The 19,861-nt window shown below is 43.0% G+C and overlaps 1 non-coding gene across 1 annotated transcript; it reads right to left on the bottom strand.

The window, feature by feature from the left end:
- Positions 1 to 1,176: 1,176 nt before the first annotated feature.
- Positions 1,177 to 1,282, bottom strand: LOC147712154 (U6 spliceosomal RNA). Its single transcript, XR_015296244.1, has one exon. It is a non-coding gene; the product is annotated as a U6 spliceosomal RNA (small nuclear RNA).
- Between the last annotated feature and the right edge of the window lie 18,579 nt (positions 1,283 to 19,861).

The raw sequence follows: 19,861 nt of genomic DNA on the forward strand, positions 1-19,861 counted from the left end.
ATCAAGCAGAGGGCCAAATTCAAAGGCCTATGCATCACACATAAGGCCTTGTTCAGGCAGGCACCAAATTACATCAAGGGACGTCTGGAGAAATATGTCCCTGCCGCTCACTAAGATCCTCCACAGAGGGCCTGCTAAAATGCCCGTGATTCAATAACACCACTAAAGGTGGCTGAGCCTTTTCTGTCCTAATACCGTCACTCTGGAACAAGCTGCCTGGCCAGCTTAATGCTGAAAGACGACTCCTTCCTTTCAGGAAAAACTTAAGACCCTTCTATTCACAGAAGCCTGGGCCTAACACTCCCCGCTGTGATACAACTCTCCCTGGAACTGACGCTGATCTTCTTTAAGCGCTTAGAGACCTGCTGGTATTAAGCGCTCTATAAGTCAAAATTAATAACAATAAGTAAAATGAAGCAACAGAACAGAATTTACATGTTTTAAATATGTCAGTGCGCTAGCACGTCACCAGACAATGTCTGCATGACTTGATACTGTGTTTCTTTTACTTTACAGGAGCATCGTGGAAACATCCATGGTCCAGAAAAAGGTTTTCCCTACAAGCGGGCACCAATGAGGCATGACAAGATCCAGTCCAATGAAAGGAGCCTACAGAGGATGCCTCGATCGACGACGGGAGAGCCCAGAAGCAAAAGGTAGGTGATGCGACAGCAGGAAGCTGCAGTTCACCAACAACTAGAACGACAAGCAGCTTCCTGCCCGTCAATGCCACAGATATCGCTGAGAGGCAACGCCCCGCTGCACTTGGCCGACTACGCTGCAATCCACAGCTATGACAGTACACCACCGGCTTGGGCTTATCAGGGTATCTGCAAGTGAATTGGTGCAGCAAACAGGGAGTGAGTACGTGACCAGGAGGTTCCTGAGTGCCATCCTCGGGGCCGTGACCCTTCGAATGTATCATATAGTGCAACTCATGTCAAATCCTTTGCGAGTCCAAAATGGCTTCAACCTCAAACTCAGGTTCATCATCAAGAAGAATCACAGAAGGTCTCCCAGAGGTATGAGTGCCAGACGTGACCGACTTCAATAAGGAAACATGAAAAACAGGATGGATTCGCAAAGTGGAGGGCAACTCCAATCACATAGCAACATTGCAACATTGTTAATCTTCTTTGAGATTGTGAATGCCCCAATATATCGTGGTTTGATTAAAAAACTATGGAACGCTTCACGAATTTGGGTGTCATCCTTGCGCAGGGGACATCCTAATCTTCTGTGTATCGTTGCAATTTTAGTATATGTGACCCCTTCAAAGCAATATGCTGAATAAATAACCATACTTCATCATTGTCATCACTTCAACCATACTTCATCACCAGCGCTGTAATCAGAATTGGGCCTGCGATGTTGGTTTTCATATTTTCTGTACATTTTCTTAGTCGGTAACAGATTTTCTTATGGGTGCACAGACATAATATCGAGTCTAAAATATCGATTGGACATAATATCGAGTTTTAAATATCGATTGGACAAAATATCGACAGGACAGAATATAGATATCAAAAATATTGTTTTTAAGGTAAGTGATGTAATATCGACTGTTAAAAATATAGACAGTTAAAATATCGAAGTATATAATATAGATAGTTAAAAATATCGATTTTTTAATAATATGTAATTTTTTATAGTTTTTTTATGTTATAATATGTGTGAAAAGTGTGTATGTATGTTATAATTCATTTTAATTAATGAATTTTGTTTTTATAATTATTGCGTAATTTAATTCTGTAGCGGGTTGTGGGTTTATAGGGGAATAGGGGGGGAAGTAATTTAATTATAATTAATTAAATATGTAAATGTATTTATTTGTATTAATTTTTAATTGTTAATTAGTTTATATTTGTTAATTAATTAAATTTTAATTGGTAATTAATTTTCATTAATTGATTAATTGGTAATTATGTAAATTTTACTAATTTTTTTTCTTTAGCGGGTTGTGGATTTATAGGGGAAATGGGTGGAAAGTAATTTAATTATAATAATTAAATATGTAAAATTATTTATTGGTATTTATTTAGAATTAATTATTAATTACGTTTTTATGGGTAATTAAAAATGTTTTAATTGCCAATTAATTTAGTTTAATTGATTAAGTGCTAATTATGTTAATTTTAATAATTTATTTTCTGTAGCGGGTTGTGGATTTATAGGGGAATCGGGTGGTAAGTAATTTATTTATAATTAATTAAATAATTAAATTTATGTAATTGTATTTAATTCAAAATAATTGTTAATTAATTTTTTATTATTAAATAATTATTTGTTAATTTGTAATTAATTTGTATTAATAGGTAACTAATTGTAATAATTATTGTTAATTAGTAATTTTAATACATTAATTATTATATTAAATTGGTAATTAGTTTAAAATAATTTTTTATAGATATTAATTTATATTTTTTTAAATAATATATGAAGTATTTACTTTCCATAATGTTGTATTCTCTGGAGTGGGAATAGGAATTTTAACCCTTACGCTATCCAAAGCTTTCCCTACTGTTGCACTCTTTGGAGTGGGAATAGTAATTTTGACCCCTACGCTATCCAACGCTTTCCCTACTGTTGCACTCTTTGGAGTGGGAATAGTAAATTTAACCTCTACGCTATCCAACGCTTTCCCTACTGTTGCACCCACTGGAGTGGGAATAGTAAATTTACCTCTACGCTATCCAACGCGTTCTCTACTCTTGCACCCACTGGAGTGGGAATAGTAAATTTAACCTCTACTCTATCCAACGCTTTCCCTACTGTTGCACCCACTGGAGTGGGAATATTAAATTTAACCTCTACGCTATCCAACGCTTTCCCTACTGTTGCACCCACTGGAGTGTGAATAGTAAATTTTACCTCTACGCTATCCAACGCTTTCCCTACTGTTGCACTCTTTAGAGTGGGAATAGTAATTTTTACCCTTACGCTATCCAACGCTTTCCCTACTGTTGCACCCACTGGAGTGGGAATAGTAATTTTAACCCCTACGCTATCCAACGCTTTCCCTACTGTTGCACTCTTTGGAGTGGGAGTAGTAATTTTTACCCTTACGCTATCCAACGCTTTCCCTACTGTTGCACCCACTGGAGTGGGAATAGTAATTTTAACCCCTACGCTATCCAACGCTTTCCCTACTGTTGCACTCTTTGGAGTGGGAATAGTAATTTTTACCCTTACGCTATCCAACGCTTTCCCTACTGTTGCACCCACTGGAGTGGGAATAGTAATTTTAACCCCTACGCTATCCAACGCTTTCCCTACTGTTGCACTCTTTGGAGTGGGAATAGTAATTTTTACCCTTACGCTATCCAACGCTTTCCCTACTGGTGCACCCACTGGAGTGGGAATAGTAATTTTTACCCCTACGCTATCCAACGCTTTCCCTACTGTTGCACCCACTGGAGTGGGAATAGTAATTTTAACCCCTACGCTATCCAACGCTTTCCCTAAGATTGCACTCTTTGGAGTGGGAATAGTACATTTTACCTCTACGCTATCCAACGCTTTCCCTACTGTTGCACCCACTGGAGTGGGAATAGTAATTTTAACCTCTACGCTATCCAACGCTTTCCGTACTATTGCACTCTTCGGAGTGGGAATAGTAATTTTTACCCTTACGCTATCCAACGCTTTCCCTACTGTTGCACCCACTGGAGTGGGAATAGTAATTTTAACAACTACGCTATCCAACGCTTTCCCTACATTTGCACTCTTTGGAGTGGGAATAGTAATTTTTACCCTTACGCTATCCAACGCTTTCCCTACTGTTGCACCCACTGGAGTGGGAATAGTAATTTTTACCCCTACGCTATCCAACGCTTTCTCTACTGTTGCACCCACTGGAGTGGGAATAGTAATTTTAACCCCTACGCTATCCAACGCTTTCCCTATGATTGCACTCTTTGGAGTGGGAATAGTAATTTTTACACTTCCGCTATTGTACGTTAATAATTTTGGATATTATTTAATTATATTTTGTTACTATATATATATATGTTTAACAAATATGAATTTAAAAAAATTCTATAACTTTCATTAATTATTTAATTATTATAAGTTAATTTAAGTATTTTTAAGTATATTTTAGTAATTCATTTTTAATATTAATTTAATTTAACATTGTTTTTAGTAAAGTCAATATTTTTATAAACTATATTTTAGTAAACGATATTTTAACTCGATATTTTTGTACTTACCTGTTTGTAGATAGAAACTCGATATTCTGTCTGTCGATATTTTTTCAACGATTTTTTGATGGTCGATATTCTGTCCCTCGATATTATGTCAGTGATCCTTACTTATGATGCCTGTTATCTCATTCATGTGATCAATGAAGTCCTGTATACCAGCAACTGCTGGTGTAAGAGATGAAGGCAGTCCCAGGAATCGGGGATGAAAACCATTACAGAAAATTTTTGAAAACTTATTGAATGGAGCTATGAATGAGGTTATTGTAGGCAAATTCTGCTCCCCAAAGAAACCCACCCCAATCCGTGACGTTATGATAATGATAATTACGCACTTATATAGCGCAGGACTACCCGGAGGCATCTCAGCACTTGTACGAATACCGCCGAGGAACCCTTCCTGGCCTTTCCCTGTGAGGAGCCCACTCCTGGGCACCCCCAAGGTGATGTCAGGCATCCTCAGCGTTGTTGGGGCCGTTGTAGAGATTAAGCAAGCTATTGCCCAGAGGTGCAGAGTGGGACTCATGATCAGAATAGGCACCGAGGCGAGAATTATCATGTCCGAGGAAATTGAGCCCAAGACCCGCCGAGGCGGGAATTGAACCCTGGTCCCGGCCAGACTCCTGCATCAGGGTCTGGCGCTCTAAACATTGAGCCACACTTCTCTACGTTATGTGTCAGTTCGCACTGGAGATTCTGTTCTGGAGTCTGCTGTGGGTGGGAACTTGAGGACAAACAAATGTCTATCTGTAGTGTGTCACCCAGCCCCCTCCAGAATTTGGAAACAAGCCGAGAACCATATTATTGAAATTGTTACCTTTTTCTTACACGGTGCAGTGACGCATTAGAAGCCAAAATTCCCTCAATTAGAGAATTTAAACCAAAAATAAATATACCATGGTCCTAATCGTATGGGTCTCAATGTAAAGTTCACTTATAGGTGGCACATGATACTCTTTGGACTAATTATGTTCCACCTTACATTTTACTTCTGGCTTTTACCTAACACTATACGTTGCACGGTTGCACAATTTCTTGTTTCGGGTGCCTTTTCCCCCAATTGGCACATGTCTGTGGAATTAGCTTATGTCAAATTACAACATTTGGATTGGTAATGTGAAAGCAATGTACTGGTGAGGGTGTACTTGCTTTTTAAATTAGCAAACATGCCATTTGGCTTGGATTTTTAACATGACTTTGTCTATTGGTGTAGCCTCTAGTCAATTTTAATTTAATTTTGTATGTTATGTAGTCTATCATTATGTTCACTTAAACATAAGGCGAAAAATGCTTATGCATGTTAAAATCTGTTGCAGCCCTGACGAAATTCCCAGGGCACTAAAGGGAATGAAACGCGTTGGCTGTGCCTGTGTATTTTAAAAAGAGAGAAATAAAGAACCCATTAAAGAAAGAACAGAAGATTCACAAAATCTATGAACTTTTTGTATCATTGACTTCACTGAGTGCACCTCTCAATTCTCTTGTAAAACTATTTTGACGGACAACCCTGGCGGCGGATGGTGAGAGTGGTTGCACCATTAGAAATTTGGAAACAGAAGAAGTTGATGTGCTAAACCTTGGTCTGCTGCTGTGTGCTTTGGTTTGTTAAAGAAAACAAATATGTGAATTCAAGTACCTCAAAAGTATTTGACAAAGCAAACACGTTCCACTAGTACAAGTCGCAAACATAACACGCGTTCCTTGGAGCCCCAAGGATGAGAGTTGTTTAATAACAATAGTTCCTTAAAGGCAGTAAAAAAGTTCCTGGACCAAGTGTATCTGAACAATGCTAGAAGAAAAAGAAAAAAATAACCATGAACTCTGTAAACCACAATGGGAAACACAAAAAAGAACAAAGTTATGTCAGAGAGCTACCATAGTATTAGAACAATGTTGCCATGCTGTAGTGCAAATCCGATACCAATATGGTTTAAAGGCAACAAGAAAAGTATTGAATGAGTAAATGAATAATCAACTTGTAGAGTGCAAACAATGCCCAAAGATGTCAAGGCGCTGTGCGATATACTGCACAATACGTATACATAAACATATAGCCCTACCTCAGTTTTAAAAAACGGTGGTAAGTGTATGTAATCATATTGAGGGCTATGATAGGCCCATAGTTAAACAAATCCAAATTGACTGAAAAAAGGCATTAAAGACACATATAATACATAACCAGTAAGGTGCAAACTAAGTGCCCTACTGAACCCTCACTGAAGTAAAGTCTCTAGCCAGAACTTTACAGCACCGGCTGGTATTCTGTCAGTGTAGATGAAAGTATAGCGCGGTCACATGACCAACTCTTCTCAAAGCGTCATAAGTAAAAGAAAGTGAAGAGAGGCCACAATGTAAATGCCTCTCAATGAAAAGGTAAGCGCCATATTGAACGTGTCCACATTCATAATTTACAAAAGTCATAAAAAATAAAAAAACGAACATCCAACAAAGAGTTACCCAATTTGTGATCCTACATGTAAAAATCCATCTTACACATGGGCAAAGCAAAATCCGTACATATCAAAAAACACAAATGACATTTGCATAAAACCTTAGAAATTACAAAGTTTGGTATAAAGCACAATTCCATCACTGTCTGTAACAATGAGATGTGGACTGGGTTGTGTTAGAGAAAGGAAAAGTAAAGAACCCAAATCCAAAATGGACCAGAGAATCCAAAAGGAAAAAAAGGGGATACAAGAAAACATTGTTCCATATAGAATAGAGTAATCATAAACAATAAACACAGAAAAAGCACTCTTTGCAGAAATGTGTTGTTTAGCAATTTGTAGATAAATACAGTTATCACACCAATAATAACTGGGACAGATAGGTGTATACAGTATACCTCTGAAAATACTTTGGATATGTACATACATGTTAATATTATTGCCCACAAGATCGAATTCTTGTTATAGCTTGAAAGTAGAAATAAGCAATTTGACATTCAGGATACAACTTATATCAGATCCACTACAATCATCTGAAATCGACAATGCTGGAGACGATTAATCATTAAGAAATACATATAGTTCCTTGTCAGTATTTAAACTAAAATCCACAGCTCAAAATTTGGTTATCCAGCCGGTTTCCAATTTTCTTAACACATGTGTCCTGTCCCTTCCTCAAGGGTGATCATGAGCCACCCCCACACCATGAAATCTTAACAATGGAACCTCCGCTGCACCATGGCAGGTATTTAAATGTATAGCTAGAGGATAATTTGTATCATTATTTTTATTGCACAAACATGCTCCTTTATTCTTTCTTTTAGGAGCCTTATAGTACTACCAATGCAAATGTGTTTGCAAATGCATACAACACAGTAGACAACAAACTTGGTATTACAGTTTATAAAGATCCCTATATTATATTTCATGCAGGTATTATATTGTAAACTTTTGATTTTGTCCAATGCATATTGACATACATTACAATGACTGCATTTGAAAAAAACAATAGGTTGTTGAGGTAACCAGCCTAAGGTGCTCTTCGTTTTCTTAGGTTTATGAAAGATAGGACAAAATGTGTCATGCAAACTAGGCCGGGGCGGTAAATTCAGTTCTGCTCGCGGAATTTGCGGAATTTGGGTAATTTCGCATTCCTCAAAGAAAGCGAAATTACCCAAAATTCTGCGTTCCACTTTTCGTGGAATTTTTGCTTGTTTGAGTTCTCAAAATGCGTGTTCTCAAGATATTTCTCCCTGAGCACGCAAACAGCGATCGCGAACAAGAAAAAAACATTGCGAACAAGCAATTCAGCGTGTTCGCGGAATTTCTGCGTGTTCGCTGAGATTTTTTACCGTTTCGTGGAACTTTGCGTAGCGCGACTACGGAAATTCTGCCCACTCCTAGACTGTAAACTCGTACCTCTTATTATTATCCCAGATTTATCAGAGATGTAATTTTTGAGAATAGAATCCACCCTCAGTATGTGCCATTGTTTATGCAAGATGTTATAGAATATGTGACTCCGACTGTAATATTGTGTAATTACAGTCACCTTGTTCATATCTTTTCAAACACATCTTTTATCCCTAAGTACCTTCTTGCGATCCGTTGTTTAGCATCAGAAATGACATTCGGTGGATACACCCTTGCTAGAAATCTATTTTCTGCCAAGTCCATTTCTGATCTAAAAGTATCATCATCACTACAATTGCGTCTTATAGGGGCCATTTCTCCAAAGGGTATGGGAAATACCTGGGACTTAGGATGTGAGGAAGAGGCATGTAAGATTGAGTTGCATGCCATAAATTTACTATACAGAGAAGACAAACTTTTTTGGTTCCTGACGTAAAGTTTAAGGTCTAAAAAAGTTATCTCCATCTGGCTGAACTGGAGTGTAACATAATATTGCATTGATTGTTATTCAGAAAAGTGCCCAATTCCCCCCATCCAGATCATTAAAATATAATCAATATAGCGCCCCCCATAGACAACATTATTGATCAGTCTCTTGGGCTTTCTCTTCAAATTTATTTTTTCTGTAGCCATCCCATGAAAAGGGTAGCAAAGGAAGGAGAGCATCTCGATCCCATGGCCACACCCTGGCATTGGCAGAACCACGTACCATTATGTAAGAAAACATTGTAGTCCAATACTGGTTTGACTGCACTTCCTTTAACAGTCTGGGGGACTTCCACAGTGTGAGTGCCATCACCTTCTGGGGCTCCATGTTAATCCCCTGTGCGGACAAAACATAGCCCAATAAGAAAACAGCAGTAATATTAAACTCACATTTCTCTTGCTTCATCAACCAGCTATGGTCCCTCAACTTCTATAATACAGCTCTGAGGTGCTTTTCATGTTTTTGCTCTTAGGCAGAATATATCAGAAAGCCATCAATATATATATATATATATATATATATATATATATATATATATATATATATATATATATATATATATATATATATATATATATATATATCGTAGCAATCCTGACCGCTGTCAACGCGGTATCAGACAGGCGCAGACCTGTTCTCCTTTCACAAATCAATTCAAACTTTGAAGTAAAGCGCCATCACACCATCAATTGTGTTAGCAGTGGTAATTTATTTTCGGCAAACACAGAGCATTGCATATATAGAGCATATATATTAAAATAGTCCTGTAAAAGCCTCGTTAATAAAACATTTTGAATGCTGCTGGGGTGAGGCCGAAGGTCATGACCAAGTATTTGTATACACAGAATTTAGTTTGAAAAGCAGTTTTCCATTCATCTTTTTTTGACACGTAGCAAATGGTACATTTTCTGTAAGTCCAGTTTTGTAAAAACCTTACCGTCTTTGACTTAATCTAGCAAGGATTGTATCAAAGGCAAGAGGTAGCGGTTCTTTATGTCACATTATTGATCAGTAGTCAATGCAAAGATGGAGTTCTCCCCCTTCTTTGGCATGAAAAATAAAGGCGAAGAGGCAGGAGAGGGAAGGTCGTATGACCCCAATCCGAAGCATCTAATTTAAGTATTCTAGTAAATGAAGGTTCTCCTTCTCTGTCAAGCCATAAATCCTGCTACAAGGTATTTGAGCCCCCGGTATAAGGTTGATCTGGCAGTCCTAGGGATGGTGAGGTGGGAGAACCGTAGCCTTTTGTTGGACATGGCCCTTCTTTGGGGATTTCCCTAAAACTGTTTTGCTTTTTCTCCTGGTTTTTGCTGATTCTATTTCCGTGGCCTAAGGACTCTGGGCACTTTCGCACTGTAATGCAATAGGAAAGTGCGCGCACCCTTCCTACACATGCTAGGAAGTGGTGTTACTTGGTTTAGGTGTTGTACTTGTGAGTGCCCTGTACAAAGGTACTCCATATACCCAGGGCAGGTACTGCACTGGCTGATGGTGGGATGCAACACTGATTGTGTCACCCACCAGAATAGCTTTTCAAACACATATCAAGCCCAACACTGCAGGCCTGTGGGTGCACAGTTGTGCCTATGCTTAGATTGGAATTTTTAACTCATTAGCCAACCCTGAGTGGGCTTTCCAGTACCAATAGGGCATCCCTAGGAGAAGCCCTATGGGGCGGAGTAAATGATAGGCAAAAGGCAGGGTAGGTACGCATGAGTGTTCCGTTCCCAGGTAGTGAAGAACCCCCTGTGGCTCTTACCTTGGGACAAGACATGGGTTTTGCTGATTTTCTTTTAGGGGCCTTAGGGCTCCGGGTACTTTCCTGCTGTAAATGCAGTGTGAAAGTGCGCACGCACTTCCTACACATTTTAGGAAGAGGTGCTTACTTGATGTTTTTAAACATGTCTCAAGTCTGCCATTGCAGGCCTGGGTGTGCGCTCTTGCACCTATGGTGTTTTTAAACAGGTGTCAAGCCTGCCATTGCAGGCCTCTGTGTGCGCAATTGCACTTATGCTCAGGTTGGCCTTTCTAAATCATTGGCCATGGCTGGGGATGACTTTCAATAAAACTAAAGCACCCCAAGGATAAGTCTTAAGGGGTGAAGCCAGTTGTATGTGACAGGCAGGGCAGGTACACATGTGTGTTTCCTGCCCAGGTAGTGAAGAATACCCATGTGTGTTTTTTCGCTACCGAGAAGGTTTGCTTTTCCCATAGGTTAACATGGGGGAATGGTTGAAAGTACTTCAAGCTGCAATTGTGACTTACAGTGGACCAGCCTCATAATGTTTCATGTCACTGGATTCACAATGACAAACCCTCTCCTGTGCAAAGAGGGATTTGTCATTAATAGCTTAGAACTGCCACTTCTAGAAAGTGGGCATTTCTTTGTTCTAAATCTCTTTGTGTGCCTTTTAGTTTGACTTCAGTCCACAATGGAGGATGGGGGAGAACATCTGTGCATTCCTCAAAGACAGCTGTAAACATTGGGTATGCACATGTAACGACAGACCTTTGCCATTTGAGGGCCTGGCTATGTAGATAGGGGGAAGTTCTCTGGGCGTCAGATCATGGCTCCACTAAAGATTAAGTTCTGCATTCCACAGCCCATGGCAGCAGGACTGAAATTTGGGGAGATATCTGTGGTTCAAAGGGAAACACTCAGAACCACCCCGACTTCAAAGGCACACTACAGTATAACTACTGCTGCGATACTTCAGCAGTGTAGAGATACACTTGTTGGGACATGGGACCGGAGTTCCTGCAACTGCGTGGTGCACACTGCCAGAGGAATCTGTTTTGCACAAGGAGGATTACTGCCATTGGAAGGGACCGTGCACCCTTCCTATATAGTGGCTGGCCTGGGCTGACTACCTGCTGCTGCGTTGCACCCTGAAGTGTGCTCTCCAAGGGTTTGTTGGCTTGCCACCTGTTCTCTTGTGGTGGTCTCAGGGACATCAAAGACCTCCCACGAGGGACCCACTTGATCTACCTGCGACACCTAGAGATGGGTGCCCTCTTAAGTGCCCACATCATCTGTTGGATTCACACTGGTAGCGTGTTGTGAGCATGGAACTAAGTATTGTGCCTAGATTACTTGGTGCAGAGCCCCAAAAGCACTGCCCGCATCTCAGGAGCGTGGCCTCCGCTTTGTGGGGCCTCGATACGCATAAGCATCTTGTTGGTGGTGATCGGATTCACCGGTTGCAGTAATAATAATAATAATAATAATAAAAATGTATAAAGCGCATGGCTGCACAGCTGTGTATCCCCGCGCTGATTGCTGGAAAAAAAACTCACAGAGAATCAAGAAGGGAATGGAATCACAGGCTTATTGAGGAAAGAGATGGGTTTTCAGTTTGGCTCTGAAAAGGGTTTCAGAAGGTTCCATTCTTAAATGAACCGGTAGGGCATTCCAATGTTTCACTCCAAGGTAGCGAAAGGAGCGGCCACCAATTTTTGCTCTGTGGACGCGGGGGAGTTTGAATAAAGACATTCCTGAGGACCTAAGGTCTCTGGTAGGGCGGTGGATGGTCATGAGGCCTCTTAAATAGGTAGGACCCTTGTTGTGGGCTATCTTGTGGGCATAGCAGAGGCTCTTGAATTTTATTCTCTCCCTAACGGGGAGCCAGTGAAGTTTAGACAATGCCGCCTTGGCAGATGTTCTTTTGGGAAGGCCTAGTACCAAGCGGGCTGCCGCATTTTGTAAGCATTGCAGCTGGTGAAGATGTTTTTGGTTAAGGCCTAAAAGGAGAACATTTCCATAGTCCAGGTGTGGTGTAATAAGTGCATGCACGATAGTTTTCCTGGCTTTAGTAGGAATCAGGTCGATGATTTTTCTAAGAATTCTTAATGTGCCAATGCATTTTCCTATGATCTTGTTGACATGGGATTTTCCTGATAGATCAGAGTCGATCATGATTCCTAGGTTTTTGACCTTCTCAACAGGGCGAGGACATTCGCCCAAAGTTGTGGGCCACCACGCTTGAGACCATAGAGAGGTTTTATTCCCTATCACTAGCACCTCTGTTTTGTCTCCATTTAGCCGGAGGCAATTACTGTCCATCCACATGGCGACAGCAGCCATGCACTCCGAGAAGTTGGAGGCATACTTCTCGGTGTCAGGAGTAAGCTTAAACATAAGCTGAGTGTCATCGGCGTAGCTGACAATGCCCACCCCGAAGTTCTCTATGATCTGAGCCAGGGGTTCCATATAGATGTTGAACAATGTGGGGCTCAAACTAGAGCCCTGTGGAACCCCATAGCTCACGGCACGAGAAGATGATTTAAAGGGCGGGCAATGTAACTGGAAAGATCTATTCGTCAGGAAAGATTTAATCCACGCCAGTGCATGGTCTTTTACTCCGATGTCTGAAAGACGGGACAGCAGCGTGGCATGTAGCACAGTATCGAAAGCTGCGCTTAAATCAAGCATGACCAGCGCTGCTGTCTCACCCTCGTCCACCATCTTGCGGATATATTCCGTGGAATACAAGACAGCTGTTTCCGTGGAATAATTAGGTCTAAAGCCAGATTGAGTAGGGTGGAGAATGTTTTCTGCTTCTAAAAACGCCATTAGTTGGATGTTGACTATCTTTTCGATTATCTTGGCGCATTGAGGCAATAGGGATATCGGCCTAAGATTTTGAAATTGGGTGACCGGAATGTTGGTTTTTTTTTCAGAGGGATGACCTGGGCGTTTTTCCAAGCCTCCGGGACATAACATTCTATGAAAGAGAGGGTAATCAGTTGGCTTATTTGATCCATAAGGGTATGGTCCATGATGTCTTTGCACTTATCTAACGGACACACATCATTAGGGGAGCCAGAGTGGATACTGTTAATTGTGCTGGACAGTTTTTCTTTGTCGGGAGTGTGAAAGTGGGTGAGAGTGGTTTTTTGAAGTCGGGGTGATTTCATACCAGATGTGGGGGGAGTGGGGAAAGTGGCATGAATTTTCTCTACTTTATTGACAAAGAAGTCCGCAATTTGTTCACATAACTCGTTTGAGTACGTATCCTGCGTATCCAGGCTCGACGTGTCTGTTAGTTCCTTATAAATCCGAAATAGTTCTTTAGATGGATTTATAGCCTCTTCAATTCTGTTTTGATAGAAGAGACTTTTTTCCTCTCTAATAAGTCTCTGATAAGACTTTAGTTCTTGTTTGTAGGTCTCCTTAAGTTCCGTAGAGTAGTTCTTTCTCCATTTTCTTTCAGTCACTTTACATCGGGCTTTAGCGACTTTTAATTTTTCTGAAAACCACGGTTCAGATTTTGTTCTCCTGGCTGGGGGCTTACACGTCCAAGGAGCAATTTTGTCGAGTGCCTTACTCAACCATAATTCATACGAGTTCCAGGTATCTTGTAAGGACTGACCTTGGGGAGGGGGGTGGGTTTTTAATTCGTCAATCAAACGTTCTGGGGTGTAATTTTTCCAATTAAGCCGCTTAGCATACAAGGGTTTGTTGACAATGTTCTTAGTCCTGGTCTTAGGTATGTTAAAAATGATCATATGGTGGTCTGACCAGATGATTGGGACTGGCGGTTGTATATCAATACCTTCCCAGGTAGCAAAGATAGGGTCAAGAAGATGGCCATGTTTGTGAGTGGGAGAGGTGGAGAGCAGTGTTATCCCCAAAGCGTGTAGGGAAGTCTTCAGTAGTTGGGCTTCCTTAGCATTGGAATCTTCAAAATGAAGATTTAGATCGCCTAGAATCATAGAATTGTTGTATTTGATAGCTAGTTGCGTCGCCGTTTCTATTAGCTGGTTACAGAAGGGAGTAGCGGTGCCAGGGGGCCGATAACTGAGAAGCCCAGTAATGGTCATACAAGGGGTCCCTTTAATAGTGAAAGTACCGCTTTCACTGTTAGTGATGCCCTTATTGGTGAGGGTGCATTCCAGTTCTTTTTTGAAGATCATTGCAAGACCTCCACCATGCTGTATGGGCCTATCAATTCTCAATAAGCTGTAATTCAGCGGGACTGTCTCAAGTATTTCGGGGGATGAGGATTCCTCTAGCCAGGTTTCGGTTAAAAACAGTACATCAAAGTCATGATTTTGTAATAGGTCATGAAGTTCCAGTTTGTGTTTGACCATGGATCTACAGTTCAGCAACAGCAATTTTAGATTAGGTACAGGATGGTTAGAATTGGAAGCATTGTAAAAGCGGTAATTGCATATATTGCATAGTGAAGGCAGCGCATTGGGGTCAACGGAGTGCCAGCATGATTTCATAGGGGTCTTACCTATTTCAAGTAGAGTCGCGCGTGTGTAACGGATTTGCTGGTGTAGGAGCGCCATCTCGGGTGCCTGCGCGATGACATTATGACCAGAGTCCCCTGCCCCGCGCCCCGTCTGGTCGCGGACGGGCGCAGACGGGCAGGACTCTGGCTTGACTCCGGCGCGCGATCGGCGCGCACGCAATGCGCGTCCGCTGCGCGGAGCCATGGACGTATGTTTTTAAGCGCTCGAAGCGCGACGTGCAGCGCGAGCCCTCACAAAGATGGCCGCTGCCTGACTCACAGCCTATCTATAGTCCCACCTGATGCCGGTCTAACAATCGACCGCTTCCCAGGACAGGCAAGATTGTTGATTATAACTGCAGAATATAGCCCAAGTACAATTCAGCGTACAGCGCTAATGTGGCAGGTAATTCTACGCTAGTAGTTCAGTGCGAGGGGGGGGGAGCGGACATACGGGAATAAAGTCAATAATTCAGCACACAATTTTAAAAACAGCCTCCCGGCTCAAGCCTCAGGAGAGATTAAAAAGCAATCAAGTTCCTGCTCGGATTTCCTGGTTTTAAGCGCTCGAAGCGCGACGTGCAGCGCGAGCCCTCACAAAGATGGCCGCTGCCTGACTCACAGCCTATCTATAGTCCCACCTGATGCCGGTCTAACAATCGACCGCTTCCCAGGACAGGCAAGATTGTTGATTATAACTGCAGAATATAGCCCAAGTACAATTCAGCGTACAGCGCTAATGTGGCAGGTAATTCTACGCTAGTAGTTCAGTGCGAGGGGGGGGGGAGCGGACATACGGGAATAAAGTGAATAATTCAGCACACAATTTTAAAAACAGCCTCCCGGCTCAAGCCTCAGGAGAGATTAAAAAGCAATCAAGTTCCTGCTCGGATTTCCTGGTTTTAAGCGCTCGAAGCGCGACGTGCAGCGCGAGCCCTCACAAAGATGGCCGCTGCCTGACTCACAGCCTATCTATAGTCCCACCTGATGCCGGTCTAACAATCGACCGCTTCCCAGGACATGCAAGATTGTTGATTATAACTGCAGAATATAGCCCAAGTACAATTCAGCGTACAGCGCTAATGTGGCAGGTAATTCTACGCTAGTAGTTCAGTGCGAGGGGGGGGGAGCGGACATACGGGAATAAAGTCAATAATTCAGCACACAATTTTAAAAACAGCCTCCCGGCTCAAGCCTCAGGAGAGATTAAAAAGCAATCAAGTTCCTGCTCGGATTTCCTGGTTTTAAGCGCTCGAAGCGCGACGTGCAGCGCGAGCCCTCACAAAGATGGCCGCTGCCTGACTCACAGCCTATCTATAGTCCCACCTGATGCCGGTCTAACAATCGACCGCTTCCCAGGACAGGCAAGATTGTTGATTATAACTGCAGAATATAGCCCAAGTACAATTCAGCGTACAGCGCTAATGTGGCAGGTAATTCTACGCTAGTAGTTCAGTGCGAGGGGGGGGGGAGCGGACATACGGGAATAAAGTGAATAATTCAGCACACAATTTTAAAAACAGCCTCCCGGCTCAAGCCTCAGGAGAGATTAAAAAGCAATCAAGTTCCTGCTCGGATTTCCTGGTTTTAAGCGCTCGAAGCGCGACGTGCAGCGCGAGCCCTCACAAAGATGGCCGCTGCCTGACTCACAGCCTATCTATAGTCCCACCTGATGCCGGTCTAACAATCGACCGCTTCCCAGGACATGCAAGATTGTTGATTATAACTGCAGAATATAGCCCAAGTACAATTCAGCGTACAGCGCTAATGTGGCAGGTAATTCTACGCTAGTAGTTCAGTGCGAGGGGGGGGGAGCGGACATACGGGAATAAAGTGAATAATTCAGCACACAATTTTAAAAACAGCCTCCCGGCTCAAGCCTCAGGAGAGATTAAAAAGCAATCAAGTTCCTGCTCGGATTTCCTGGTTTTAAGCGCTCGAAGCGCGACGTGCAGGGCGAGCCCTCACAAAGATGGCCGCTGCCTGACTCACAGCCTATCTATAGTCCCACCTGATGCCGGTCTAACAATCGACCGCTTCCCAGGACAGGCAAGATTGTTGATTATAACTGCAGAATATAGCCCAAGTACAATTCAGCGTACAGCGCTAATGTGGCAGGTAATTCTACGCTAGTAGTTCAGTGCGAGGGGGGGGGAGCGGACATACGGGAATAAAGTGAATAATTCAGCACACAATTTTAAAAACAGCCTCCCAGCTCAAGCCTCAGGAGAGATTAAAAAGCAATCAAGTTCCTGCTCGGATTTCCTGGTTTTAAGTGCTCGAAGCGCGACGTGCAGCGCGAGCCCTCACAAAGATGGCCGCTGCCTGACTCACAGCCTATCTATAGTCCCACCTGATGCCGGTCTAACAATCGGCCGCTTCCCAGGACAGGCAAGATTGTTGATTATAACTGCAGAATATAGCCCAAGTACAATTCAGCGTACAGCGCTAATGTGGCAGGTAATTCTACGCTAGTAGTTCAGTGCGAGGGGGGGGGAGCGGACATACGGGAATAAAGTGAATAATTCAGCACACAATTTTAAAAACAGCCTCCCGGCTCAAGCCTCAGGAGAGATTAAAAAGCAAACCCGCGTGGCCTGCTTTGTTGATCGTGCCGCATTTCTCGTGTGTAAAAACAACAGTTGATGGACAGAATGCAGAGCAATGTCATACATTCACCCCAGTACAGAGATCTGGGCCTACATACATCGTTTTTTTGCACTCCACACCACCCCAGTTCAGACATGGCCATATGCAAATCAGTTTCGACTCTGTGCCTCATGGGAACAGTCCAACCCGAACTGCCAAGCCATCTCTTCCCTGGACCGGAATCAAGCATCCTAGGACCGGTTTCTGGCTATCAGCCGTCATCAGCCAGGATAGCTTGATTCCAGTGGAATGGAGAGCATGGGACTCACGTCTGAGCATACCCATCCCACCAAACGTATTGCCTAATTTCCAGGGAGGGACAGAGGGTCGCATTCAGGTTCTGGAGTGTCCGGATTGCTGGGCGCTATTTTGATCAACATGTGTCCTATGGGGTGCCTCCTCCTTCCAAGATGCTCCCCTGCTTCATCCCACAATCATCAATTGCTCCTTTTTGTGCCCTCAGTGTGGCTGACCAACTGCCCTCTCCTCACCCGGCCGACCCCAACGATATTGTGTTGCCAGGTAGTATCTCCCAGATTGGGCCTGGATGGTGAGAGTAATTGACTGGGCTACGGAGAGCTTCTGAGAGCAATCGGAAGTGGCTCATGAAACTGCGTACCCAGCTGAGCTTCAGAGAACTGGACTGGTGCCTGGAGGCACAGTGTGGAATCCTTTGATTGAACTTCCCGAGTAGTTGCCAAACCTCCATTTGTTGACTGCCGCCGAATTAGCCCGTTATCTACCCCCACCTTTTTCCCGGGACCTTGACTAACTGTGACTCCGCAATGATTGGCCTAGTATAAGGGGGAAGGTCTTATTTATCTCCAGCGCCATGGGTGTACGGTTGTCAAGGTTAGCGGAAGAGTGGAAGAGGGCTTGGGCCACGGGGGCTGGAAGCGGATGTATGACATTACAACGCATGCTTTTACCACGCATGCTTTTACAATGTGAGTATTACAACGCAAACCTTCACAACGCATAGCGCTTTGGTGTGCTGGATAGTGAATAGTTTAATTTACTATTCTAACTCCAGTCCCTGTGGACACTAGGGAAGGTTTTGGATAGTAAATTAAATCTATTCCCTATCCTAGAGCGCCCCCCCAGCGCAATGCGTTGTAATGGTTTGCGTTGTAATAGTTGCATTGTAAAGGCACTGCGTGGTAAAAAGTTGCGTTGTAAAGAATGTTTCCCGCTGGAAGCGCATTATCAGCTGACCAGCCAGATAACAATGCACCGCATTAGGGTGCTGTGTGCGAGTACGCTCCATACAGACCGGCCTGATATTCGTTGCAGTGCGTATTGGTGCTGAGTGATAGTGTAGGAGTGACTGCCTGTGATTAATTGCGCCACACAGCGGTATTGCTGTACATGTTGCTTCCTTGTCAAAATAATATTACATTTGACACTGGTTTTTAACCGGATGGCCTTGGCCCACTGGGCTATTTAAGTGTTGTAATTATCTGTATGGACATATTTCTGATTCTATTGAATTAGAATAATTGCCAGGGTGGGCCTCGTTCTGACAACGTTTTGCACTGCATAAGGAAGCTGAGAGGTAAAGTAGGATTTTTTCCAAGTGTGCACATTACTGGTGTCATTTTACCATATTTGAGGCTAGTATTGCTAGTGATATTTCGGAATGTGATTGATGCTCACAAATGCATGATGTTCATGTTGTGTTAAATACTGTCTTTGTTAAATACACATTTTATTTACATACACAATGTGTGAGGTCTCTTTTGTGATGCTCAGTGTATGTATTGTGTGAGAGTGCTGTGCCAACGCTTTACCCATTGCCTCTTTGTAATAAAGTGCCACTTTTTGCATGGTTACCCCCTAGCTTTTTGCCAGACACCTGATGCTAACTTGACTGAGTGTGTGCTGGGACCCTGCTAACCAGGCCACAGCACCTGTGTTCTCTCCCAAAACTGTACGGTTGTTTCCACAATTGGCACACCTCTGGGTTACATGTAAGTCCCTTGTAAATGGTACACCTGGTACTAAGGGCCTTGTGGCCAGAGAGGGCCTCTGAGGGCTGCAGCGTGCATTATGTTACCCCCAGAGACCCCTCACCTTAACACCCATGCACTGCCATTGCTGGTGGCGTGTTGTGGTGCCGACCGAACTGAAGAGTCAACATTGCACAAATCCCTGTGTGCCATGCCCACTAACACTGCCTCTGGAATGGGTAAATCACCCCTTTTGCAGGCCTCACAGCCCTAAGGCAGGGTGCACCATCCCACAGGTGAGGGCATGGCTCAGGAGCAGTATGCCCCTACAGTGTCTGTGCCATTCCCAGACATTGCAAGTGCAGTGAAGCCATATTGAGTACATGGGCTGGGAGTTTGTCATTACGAACTCCACAGCTCCATGAAGGCTTTACTGAAAGATGGGAAGTTTGGTATCAAACTTCTCAGCATA

The sequence above is a fragment of the Lissotriton vulgaris genome, chromosome 5, assembly GCF_964263255.1.
Source record: "Lissotriton vulgaris chromosome 5, aLisVul1.2, whole genome shotgun sequence".
NCBI classification, from domain to species: Eukaryota; Metazoa; Chordata; class Amphibia; order Caudata; family Salamandridae; genus Lissotriton; species Lissotriton vulgaris.